This window comes from Mustela nivalis (assembly GCF_964662115.1).
Source record: "Mustela nivalis genome assembly, chromosome: 6".
NCBI classification, from domain to species: domain Eukaryota; kingdom Metazoa; phylum Chordata; class Mammalia; order Carnivora; family Mustelidae; genus Mustela; species Mustela nivalis.
The window spans coordinates 130526827-130538998 of record NC_139025.1 but is presented as its reverse complement, the minus strand read 5'-3'; the positions used below and the strand labels follow the sequence as shown (position 1 = coordinate 130538998).

Below are 12172 nucleotides of genomic sequence, written 5' to 3'. Positions count from 1 at the left end.
AGGGGGGAAGGATTCTCTGTTTCTCTTAAAGAAATGCAGCCAGTCTCAACTCTCGGGGACAGTTTGGGGAAAGGTTCGAGATTCAGTCCAGGAAATATGCTGAACGTCAAGAAAAAAGGTTCTGGAAGTAAGGAGAAATGGTCTCACTGCCAGGAGAGCGGTCTTTCCACTGAATTCCAGGTTTGGGTCTGGCTACCAACTGTGTAAATTAAGGAGGGGTGTGGGGATGGAAATCTGTCTGCAGTTAAAGTGTGTGCCAGAAGAGGGCAGTCTAGCACGATTCCTGCAGGAGTGTGGGATGCCAGAGGCCAGAGGTACAAATTACCAGAGGCTTCAAAACCCCCACTCACTCACAGTCCCACCTACTGAGCTCTCTCACTGTGGAAATAACGCAGAATCTAGGGTTGGAGATAAGTCCTTAAAAGCACCGTTACAGTATAACTTGCAAGAAAGGAAAATGGGAAGAAATCTAAACATCTAATGTTGAAGCAACTGCCAAGTACCTTACCATATACATAAAATACTACCCTTGCTTCTGTCGAAAAGGATAAAAACCAAAATGATCATGTTTAGTTTCAAATTTGGGACACAAAATACTGTGTATGGGCATCGAATTTATTTAAATAAGCAATGAAAATAAGGAATTATTTGCTTATTTTAATTGCTAAATAAAGCAATTTAAATAAGCAATTAACTTACTATGGGAAATAGGAGAGGACAAGGTAAAGACTATCAACCTTAATAATGTAAAATATGAAGATGCAACCATCATCAACCAGGACACGCAAGGCAAGAACAAGAGTAATGCAAGGCCGGAATATGGAAGTGTGAATTAGAAGGGGAAAAGTCCACCAACTAGATTGTTTTAAACAAGAAATCACTCATGGATTTTGTTTTAAGCAGAATATCAGAGGGGGGGAAACGTGTGTGTCTCGATTCACAGCATTAAAAACTTGTATAATGAAATAAGTAAAAAAGGAATTACTTAAGTATCCAATTCCAGAACTTAAGGAAAACAATAAAATACGCCGACATAATAGATGAAGGAGGATAATAAAGGTAAGAGCAGAAAAGGAAAGAAATAAGAGAGGGACATGAAGCATTTTCTAGAAAAACACAAGGTACAAAATGGACCCCAGAAGAGGGAGAAACATAAATAAAGCAATAGAGGTGAAAACACCAAAAAGAAACAGAAAACAAAGGGCTATAACATTTAGGAATAGAGTTGCATCCCTACAATAGAAAACTCTGCAATGTATTAAAATAAGATTCTTTTGAATAAGCTATGAAAAAAACAAAACAAAACAACAACAACAACAAAACACCTCTTTTAAATCCAAAGGTAAAAAAGCAAGGTACAAAGTAGCAGGTGTGGTGGGACCTCCTTCCTGTAAAATTTAAAGACTCAGATGGAAACATAGTATCATGAGTTTCTACTATTAAGGATCTATTATCATTGGGGCAGGTTGGTAAAAAATGCCTGTGGAGACTTGGGAGCCATATTCCCTGGATTGGTATCCCGGGTCCATCACTCTCTAGCTGTGTAACTGTCAACAGTTTCCCTAGCTTCTCTGTCCATCAGTATCCTCTCAGTAAAATGGTAACCACCATACCTTGTAACTCACAGATCTGTAGGGGTTAAATGGGTTGAGTCACAAAGTGCTTTAGAACAGTGTCTAACAGTTTTATGATAAATGTTCACCAAATGTTAGTTATGGTCATTATTTACACACCTTGGTATATATGCTTTTATTTCTTTTCCTAAAAAGAAGTCTTAGAAATCCTCTGGAAATTTTGGTAGTGTTTTGAAAATTAGGAGGGAAAAACAGGGATGGGTGAAGGGTGCTCATGGAGAAAGGGAAGAAGGCTTTCACTCAAAGGATGTTTAGCATTTCCTAAACATGTAATTCCTAAATTACTAAGTGTAATTTAGCAGGACTAAATGTGGTTGGTGGATTTACCCAACATTGGTTTTCTTTCTCATCCTTCTCTGATTTTAAACAATATTCTAGTTTTAAATGTTATGTTCACTCAAAGCACAACTATGTATGATATACACAAATGAAAAACGATTAGAAGGAAAAAATCACAGAAGACTGATAGCTCTTTTGTTAGAGTAAGGAGATTCGGGACTTTTTTTTTTTCTTCTCCTTCATTTTAAACAGTTCTTTTGTCTTAGACAAAAATGAATATATTTTTGTGATAACCCTTCCCCATTTCCCAGCCTCTCCAGGGTAGTGACCATCTTTCTAGACATTTTTTTCTATGCATTAACATAGATACATAATTACAGAAGTATATAAGTATTGGGTGTCCTTAATAATATAATAATATATTTAATAAGTTGTCACTTTTTCATGTTATTCTGCAATTTTTCTTTTTTCAATTAAATATTGGTCTGGAAAAAAAAAAGACTTTCTGTATCAGTACACAAATATCTACCTTACTTGTTAATAGCAGCATTGATTTCCCTAACATGTTCATGGCAACTATTATGTAACTATTTCCTTAGTGATGGACATATAGTTTGTTCTCTGATTTTCACTCTTGCCATCAACACTACAACACACAGCCTTCTGCACCTCTGTCCAGGCCCATGAATAATTTATTTTTCCCTATTCTGCATACTTTTTAGGATGTTGTTGCGTCACTTTCACAATCTGGAATAATTTTTAAACCAACAAGATTAAGGATAAGAGGAACATTAGCTTGCTTCCCAATGGAAACCCCAAAATTCTACAGTGTAATTCTTCCTTTAAAGCAACAGTATCTAAGTGAGTATCAGGACACCCAAAAGTGAATAGTAAAGAAAAAAAGGCTACACAAACAAAACAATAATTATTTTCCTCAGGAGCTTGTAGAAAGTACAAACATAAATCTGTAGTTTAGCCAAATGCATAGATATCCCCTCATTAATTGTCCATTGGGATGATTAGGGACAAAGTGCAGGTAATAAAAACATCATGAACACTTGCGTTTCTTGGTGTAGCTGCCATGACAGGCGATTGGACCCAATGACTCGAGAGCCAGCCAGGTGTGATCAATCTTATGCACTCCCTGCCATAATTACCAGCCAATGGCAAATGTTTGCAAAGATCCTTCCCCCATAATTTATCATCTTGTCTCCTAATAGGGTTTACTGTTTTATGAGAAAAGACCCATGAATCAATTAGATGTAAGTTTATTATTTCATTTTATTTATTTTTTTTATAATCTTATTATTTAAGATAAGAAAAGAGAAATACTATCTTTCTACAACCCCCCCCCCCCAATTTTTCTTTCTCAGAGTTTGCATTCAGGCCACCATGACCCCTGTGTCATTTATCATACCCAAGACCAGACGAAGTGAAAGAAATTCCTAGGGAAAAGATGTGGTGGGGGAATGTGGATCTGCAGATCTCTTGCTGGGGGAAAATGCTCCTCTAGTGAGCTCTTCTGTGAGGAAAGCCCCAAGACAGGGAGAGACTGAGGTTTGCCCTAGTAAATTTCTCGAACAGAATGTGCTCCTTTGTTTAACACAACCCCAAACTGAGCCTCTATTGAAGAGACAAAGGTTTGACTTAAGGAAAGAAAAGAAAACAATGTGGCCTTTCTTGGTTAAAATTGTCACAGTTACTGAAGAAAATGAAATGAATGTTTTCTACCTAACACTGTGGTTACAGGTTAAATATGCCAATATCCATATTTGGGAGAAAAAAAAAATACAAGCAGACAGCCTAACACACCTACTTCTGGGCTTTACGTAGGCTCCTTGGGGAAACAGTAAGACTGGGGTGGAAAAAAGGCAAACAACATCTCAAATGGTTATGAGATGTCTTTATGTAAGTTTTCAGATGGGCCTGAAAAATAAGTCATCTGACAGATAAATCTTAAAATCAAGTTTTAACATGTGACACCTCTATTCCAATCCCAGTGTGACGACACAGTTCATGTCAGCCATCCGGGACAAAGTGACATTCTTTCCAAATGTGGAAAGAAATCCACATTTCTTTCTGCCTTTCAAGTCCTCCTGGCCCTGGAACCTCACAGTTCAACACAGTAAAATCACACTTGTGCTTTCCTTCTGCCCCACATCCTTGCAATCCAACTTTTTTTTTTTTTTTTAAGGCTTTATTTATTTATTTATTTATTTGAGAGAGAGAGAGAGCCCAAGCAGGAGGAGCAGCAGAAGGAAAGGGAGCAGCAGACTCCCCGCTGATCATGGAGCCCAACGTGGGGCTCCATCCCAGGACCCTGAGATCATGACCTGAGCTGAAGGCTACGCTTCACTGACTGAGCCATCCAGTCGTCCCCTCATTCTGACTTCTGTGCCTCCCCCTACATATTATTTTTATCAAATCCATCCCCTGTGCCATAAAGAATCAAAAAGCAAAAAATAAGGATGCATGAATATGTATTTAACTCTTTTGAAAGCACCTGTTGAATTAAGGCTTAATTTATAGCTTCAAGGCACACTTGAGGAAATTTCTTAAATTTCTTAAATTTTTTACATTTCTTAAAATGCTGGTGATTGTTCTTACTGTTCCAAAGGCCTTGTGAGGAAGAGTTCTTGCTGGACCACCGTCTAACCTTGCATGCCTTGCACAAGCACTGAGAGAATTGTCAGCCATCGGGAGGGCAGCTAACTTGAAACCTATTCCAACCTGCTTCCTTTTGTCAGTTTCTACAATAGGCTATAAAACTCAACACCACTCCCCCACCCCCACCCCCGCTATACTTAGGAATTACCATGAGAGTCAGTTCTGACCTAAGAGATAAGGAAATGTGCTGGTCTCTGCAGAAGGCTGGCTGAGATGCCGCCATCTTGCAACCAAGAAGAAAACACCCAGAGAAGTCTGGAGATGTAGACTTGTTGTCGAGTTGCCGAACCAGTGGCTTCAGCTGCCTATTTCTAGGCTTCTTATGATAGAAAGGAAACAAGTTCCCTATTTCAGTTTCTTTAAGCCAGATTTCTGTCAATCACAATCAAACATAATCCCTAGACTAGGTGTTGTAGACAGCAATGATGAGACCCTAGCTTCCAAGAGTTTATAATATCTTGAGAGGCAGGTATCAACCCACTGAACTGAAATATGGAGCAGAATATGAAAAGCACTAAATTGAAATGAACAGAAGTCCACAGGTGGAAACTGAAAGAGAAAAGTTAGGTTACCAGTGGGACCTGGGAGACCCTCAAAGAAAAAATGGACAAGACATGAGAGTTGGACTTTGCCAAATGAGGAGGACTTTTTCAGGCCAAGGAAGGCTGGACAACCTCACCCCCCTGCCAAAGACACACATACCCCAAGGTCACAGCATGAAGAAAGGAATGGTGGTTTGAGAGAGCCTGGTTAATTTAAGAACAGTTCTAGGTAGTTGGAGAACTGGACTGTGTTGGATGACAATGGTGTTGTCTGCTCTCTGTTTTTCACATATTACAAAACTGTTTTTGTGGCCCTAGCTTCTCCTCAACCACTTCTCACTTTTTTTTTCCCTTTCTCTAATCAGCAGTAGTCTCCATCCCATCTTTATTCACTATACGAAGTTAGGTATAAATCATTGACTATTACTCTGCAAAGAAAAAGAAAAAAAAACTTAATTGTTTCTGACAATTACTAATATGAGAATTTAACAACTCCTTTTATATGAGTGGTTCTTACCCAAAGGTGATTCCCTCCCACCCTGGAAGACATTTGGAAATTTCTGGAGACATCTGTGGTTGTCACACTGGGGGAGTGGGGTCCTCCTGGGTTGTAGTGTGTAGAAGTCAGGGATGCTGCTTACCATCCTACCATGCCCAGGACAGTCCCCCAACATAGAATTATCCATTCAAAAGTCCCAATAATTTTAGGCTATTTTTATGTTATTTGATGGTGACAGGCAGGGGTGCCCACGAGCAGCTTCATATCACCAAATGAGTTCATTGGAGGGAAGTGGGTAGGCAGCAGTAGCATCCTAAGAAAAGATTGGGATAAGCAAATTGTGTTTTCTAATTAATACTGAACCAAACTACATTTATTAAAACAGCATAATGACATTATTCAATGCTTTTAGATGCTCTTGTACATGAAAAGCCACCTAACAAGGTTCTTGGTAATAGGGGAACCTGGATGGCTCAACTTGTTGAGTGTCTGACTCTTGATTTCAGCTCAAGCCATGATCTCAGAGTTGTGAGTTTGAGCCCCACATTGGGCTCCGAACTGAGTGTGGAGCTTCAGATTCTCAGAGGAATCTCAGCCTTAAGATTCCACTCTCTCTCCCTCTCCCTCTGCACCTTCCTCCTCCCCTACACTCACATGTGCTCTCTTTCACTCTCAATAAAAATAAATAAATAAATAAATAAATAAAGTTTTGGTAAGACTTTTCTTTGTGGTTTAAGCAACCACAAAGAAATGGAAACCCACCACACAAGGTTCAAAATTTATTTGAAATTAACAATTTTTTTAAAAAATTTGAAATAAACAATTTATCAAGTTTTGGGGGATAAGGTGATAGAAGGTGGGTCTGGTTTATTAGCTTTTCAGAACTGTGAAGCCCTTGCATGCAACAAAAATGACAAATTTTTTAAAATAGTCATGAAGATCATATTTACTATTTACTATTTCATTCAGAAGGAACTCCATGCCAAAAATACTAGCGTCTTAACAAAAGTAGTCTTCTTAGGAAAACTTTCTTTAAAATCATATTGAACTACAATGGATTCAGCCTTTGTTAAGAACCGTGCTTAGATCACAGATGGGATATGGAGAACCGTGCTAAATCACAGATGGTATATTTTTTCCTATATTTCACAAAACAGGCAATTTCTACCACTTTTTTTTTTCCTTTTACATTTTGCTCTTGGTAATCCTGTAGATTGAACAACAACACACACAAAAAAAAAAGAAACAGAACTAAAAAGAAACGTGGAAACATTTACTTTTAGTGCTGTTTATAATCTTACTCTTTAGTGGATGGAAATATCACTGAATATTCTGTGTAATTTACTTTAAAAAAAAACTTAGAATGTAATTCATTTTAGGTGAGCAATTTGTTTTATGAGCCGTGTATGTTTATTTGGGGTTGCGCTGTTTTTTTATTGAGTGCAATAAAGACACTTCTTATCAATTGATTTGTTGTATCAGCAATGGGCTTCTTTCCAGACTGAAAGATGGCAGCTTTTCCGAGGACATTATCCAGCATATAATTTCACCACAGATATGAATCCGGGTTCATTAGGGCCCACTTGTACTGCCTGTTATGACCTAATTTCTAGGATTCCTGCTTGATGGTGGCATTATCTTTCCCTGCACACAATGTATAACATTGTCAAATGCGTTCTCTCTCTTTGATGGTTCATCACATACCCAACTTTGAATTGTGCCAACTTTTATACCGGCTGATAAAATCAGAAGTTCAAAAGTTCACTTCTGATCCCTTGCGACGTGGAAACTTCAAGTACGATGAAGCTTACACCTTTTATAAATAATTCATTGCAGGGGTGAAACGGAAGGTCTCAGGTTAGTATTTTGATGGCGTTGAAAACACACTGTCGGGAGGGGATTCCTAATCCCAATGTGGGTTTGTTCTTTTCAGCTGTGTACCGTGCAAGGCTGTGCCTTCTATTAGCCTGGGTATGATGAATACTGCCTTTGGGGGCTCAGCGGACTTATTAAGGTGTCCAGATCACGGGGCATCTTCCAAGGCCTGATATTAGTGCTGTCGTGTTGCAGTGGGATGACACCTATTTGTGCATTTCCAGAGTGAGGAAATCACACGTTGAGAACTGAATCATGGTGGACGTGGACTTCTCAAAAGTGCACATCACAACATCCTGGGGAACCTTTCGTTTGCGCACATCACAATGTCCTGGGGAACATTTCGTCTGCACTTCAGTAATGCCATGCGTGAGGCAGAGCAGTAGTGATATACAGTCACAGAAAGTGGGAACGGTGAGATTTAACAGCTGTGCAAACGGCCTCAAGAACGTAAAATCAGGAGGCTGTGTCTTTAGAAAAGTATTTCTTTTAAATCCCCAAATATCACATCTGGTTGCATCAAGTTGTCATTATGGCACAGTATTTAAGATGATTTAATGGGTTATTGCAGGATAAGAATCTTGGAGTTTATTTAACTACTGTGCATTAAGAGAATGTAGCTGTTTAAACGATGTTCTGACAAAGCAGATAAAAAGCTGTTCTTGATGTCGAATGACTTTATTATATACTTTTTTTTTTACTGTAGTTGGTATAAATATAGATATTCAAACCTAAACAGAATATAAAAGACAAGGGGGAAAGTGGAGTTCTGCGACAGAAATTTAAAGCATGTAGCACATATCAAATGCAGAGAACTAGTCACCGTTGAAAATTGATGAGGCATGTTGGCTATATGTACGGATACGGGAATGTCACAATACAAAGGTGTCAGGGATCTAATGTCCCCATTTCACAAATCCCCTGATGGGGCCCCTGCCAGCTAACAGGTCAGCCCCCAACTTGGTGGCGAGATCTCTCAGATATGGAAAGGCTCCTCCTGGCTTTGTCCCCACCTCACAGCCTCACACCCTTCACCTCTACATCGGCATGAACCTCTCCCCACTTTCCTTCAGAGGTACATGTCATTTTTATTTTTTTCCAATTTTTTTTTAAACTTTATTTTAGGAAGAGAGAGCGCAAGAGGTGGAGAGAGGAGGAGGTAGGGTTAGGGGGAGAGAGAGAAGGATAAACCTCAAGCAGATGTTGCACTGAGCATGGAGCCTGATGGGGAGCTTGATCCCATGACCCTGAGATCATGTCCTGAGCTGGAACCAAGAGTCAGATGCTTCACCCATTTAGCCAGCGGGGCGCACCCCAGGACACATCATTTTAAATAGAAAGCCAAGGCTCTAGGGGCATAGGACAATCTCAGACAACTTATGTAGGGGCCCCAATCAAAATCGAACATCCCAATTTCCCAATCCGTAGCTCCGTTACCTCATCACATTCCTGCTGCCACTTACCGCAACAGTCCCAGCAGACATCGACCGGACATGTTTTTCCAACTTGGAAAAGTACACACAGTCTTTCTGTTGGCCTTACTACCCCTACAGTAAGTGTGTTTTGCCTTACAACATGAATGTGCTAAGAACTCCCAAGGAGGGAGGTTAAATAAACAGAGTGTTATGGGCAAGGGCAGACTCCCAGCAGATTTCAGTGACTATTTAACAGTGTCTTAAACAAAAGAGAAGTTTAGTCTGGGGCTGGTCCAGAGCACCTACTCGGTAATGTCCTCAAGGACACAAGCTCTCCTGTTGACTGCTTTGTCATCACTCCTCGGGGCACGTCCTCATGCCAGCAGCAGGATGCAGGAAGACACGAAGGGACGGCGAAGCAAAGAGCTGGCACCAGCCGCCTCCTGAGAGCAGTTCCCAGAAACTGCCACTCAACATTGCAGCTTCCATCCAATTGGCCAAAACTCATGCTTCATGGCCACATCCTGCTGCAAAGAAAAGAACACAATATCCCATTTTGATTTTGAGGAACCCTGGGCCTGGGCAAAATCCTGCCATTAGGAAGGAAGACAATGAAGCACCATAGTTGTTGTTGGCAGTGAAATGGTACATTTCATGTAGCATTTGTCTGTGGACTTGTAATATTAACAAGATTCTTCCCCACTCATTGTTTTCTTCATGGGTCACAGACTCTAGCATTAAAAATAGCACATATATTTTCTCTCTTGAGCCCACTCTGATTAATAGCTTAACCTAGTTAAGGACTGCTTGATTAATCATCAACCCTGGTTAATGACATCTTGAGAAAGAGTCTGAAACAAAGAGTGCTGCTATCCATCGGTGGTGCCTGCAATGATACAGGAAGAGAGAGTGGGGACAAAGATGCTCCTTTTCTATTCCTGTCTGAACCCTCTCACTTGGCACTCACTTTCACATTGATATAATGGTTCTAGATGTCCAGCAGTCCACAACTAATGCTCCTAACACTTCTATATTACATCACCCAAAGCAATCTATGCATACAGGCATGATTCCCATATAGTTTTCTTATGAGATTAAAAAAAAAAGTGTATTTATGACCCTTAATTTGGAGATAAATAGAGTAAGTGCTAAGTAGAACAGTGGGCTTCCACTAAGGTCACCTAATAATAAATGGAAGATCTAGAATTTGAATTTAGTTCTTTTAGAAACAACAACATGTTTTTTTCCCTCACAATACTATTCCCAAAAAAATGATAGAGAAAGAAAGAAAGAGAGGGTTGGAGGGAAAATTGTTCTCCTGATAGACTGTCTTGGATCAGAGTGATTGTACATTATCTCCTGGTGACTTGCTTTTCAAATTTTGGAATATTTCCTGCTAATAAATTCCTTGTGGTGCCCAATAAACCCAAATGAAACATTCATGCAACAAAACTGAAATTCAAACAGGAAGTTGACTAAAAGGAAACCTACTAGGACATGGGCTACAGATATGAATAAAAAATTAGTTTCTGTCTATAGTCAACTTACAAACATGTTGATAAATTAATGAACTACAGTATGCTGAGAATTACAATCACAAGGACCCATGGTGGGACATAGGAGGCAATGGCCACCATACCAGGTGTGAGTGGGCAAAGAGGGTGTCCGAGCGGCCTCACTCAGGAAGAGATGGATGGGACCTGAAGGGTAGGTGGGAGATCACCAAGCATACTCAAGGGGTAGCCAGCCAAACTGGGAGGAGCAAATGTCAGGACTAGGCACCAGAACAGCATGGCAAGCTCAAAGAAAAACAGGGCAGGGTATGTGCATAATAGAGGCAAACAAGAAGCAGGGTGTACACTGGAGTATATAGTGTAAGGTAGGGGACAGCAGGGGAGGTAGACAAGAAGATGGTTGTGAGAAGCATTCAGGTACTTGGAGCAGACTGGGCCTTATGGTGTTTAGCCTGTATGCACTGGGAAACCACCAGAAGGTCTTCAGCAGGGGTGCAAAACAATCACATTGGACTTTGAAAAAGACCACTGTGGAAACTGGGCTGGAGTTACCCAAGTCACAGGCAGTACAACCAGGCAAGAAATAAGCAGAGCCTAACTTGAGAGTTCTTCCTATCAGACCCACACTCTTTGAAGGATTTATGGAAGCTCTCCAACTGCTTGCCCCTAATGTCAGAATGAGTGTGTCTCTGAGGAAAAGCTCTTTACCTTTCCCCAGGTTCTCAAAAAAACAAACAAACAAACAAACAAAAAAAAAACAAAAAAAACCCAGAAGCCCAGAACAAGATGGACAATAACATCCTTAAGTTGAAAACTGTCTGGCCTCCACTCAGGTCACAAAAGTGGAATAAAAACTAGAGAGATAAACTTAAGAGTTAAATAAGAGTCACATATAAAACAAAAAGAGTTTGAGATGCAGTATTTGCATCTAATTTTTAAAAAAACAAATGAGCAAAGGCCTTAATAATAGGCGAACAATATTTGGGTCATATTTGATACACGTAAAGTTGAGAAACTCGTGCATATATCAGAACCTTGCCATAGATTTTCTAGGATGGACCAGATCGCCTCACTATCCCATCTTCCTGTATCTTCTCTAACTTCAGAGTGCTCTCTTACTTGTTGGACCATGTATACCAAAGGTTGGTTTGGAAAGGAAATACCCTGTAAGTTCAAGACTCTGAGAAGTTGGCCAAAGAAGACATTAGCAGCCTCTTCTGGAAGAGGAGAGAGCTGAGAAGCATCAAATTTCAAAACTCTAGCTACAGAAACTTCTAGAACTAGAAAATCTAACCATTACCAGGCAACAAGGTAAAGAAAGAAAGAAAAATCTAGATCATTTGTTTTTAACTTTTATGGAGGTTAGAGACCCATAACCAATTTTGAGAAGCTGCGAAACCTTACAGACTTTCTCCCAACACAATTCACACAGGCATCTTCTCACGAAATTGGGCACACTATTTTGAGAAGTTCTCAAAACCTCTCTTGTCCAAGAACCTCCATGTGACCGTTAACACCAGCCTAAGAGCCCCCTGTCTCGAAAATTCTCGTTTTCCTCAACAAACATTCGGTTATCATAGTTTTTCATCTAAATTAGTCTCACTAATGTTTACAGTGTCTGGCTTATCTGGCTTTCATTGATCCATTCACTCTGCAATTAATTTCACCTTTGTTGCATGCACGCAACCTTTGTCAGCTGTAAAACCACAGAGTCTAAAGGGACACTGATTCTCATTTCCACTAAATG

At 39.9% G+C, this 12172-nt stretch overlaps 1 long non-coding RNA gene across 1 annotated transcript in view; it reads right to left on the bottom strand.

Annotated features, from left to right (window-relative positions):
• Positions 1–3984: 3984 nt before the first annotated feature.
• The window catches only part of LOC309867434, a 32954-nt gene continuing 24766 nt past the window's right edge, over positions 3985–12172 (bottom strand). Inside the window, exons 3-4 of the long non-coding RNA XR_014313172.1 lie at positions 9218–9438; positions 3985–5550 (exon numbers count right to left, since the gene is read on the bottom strand). This is a non-coding gene — a long non-coding RNA (uncharacterized lncRNA). The remainder of the gene's footprint in view (positions 5551–9217; positions 9439–12172) is intronic.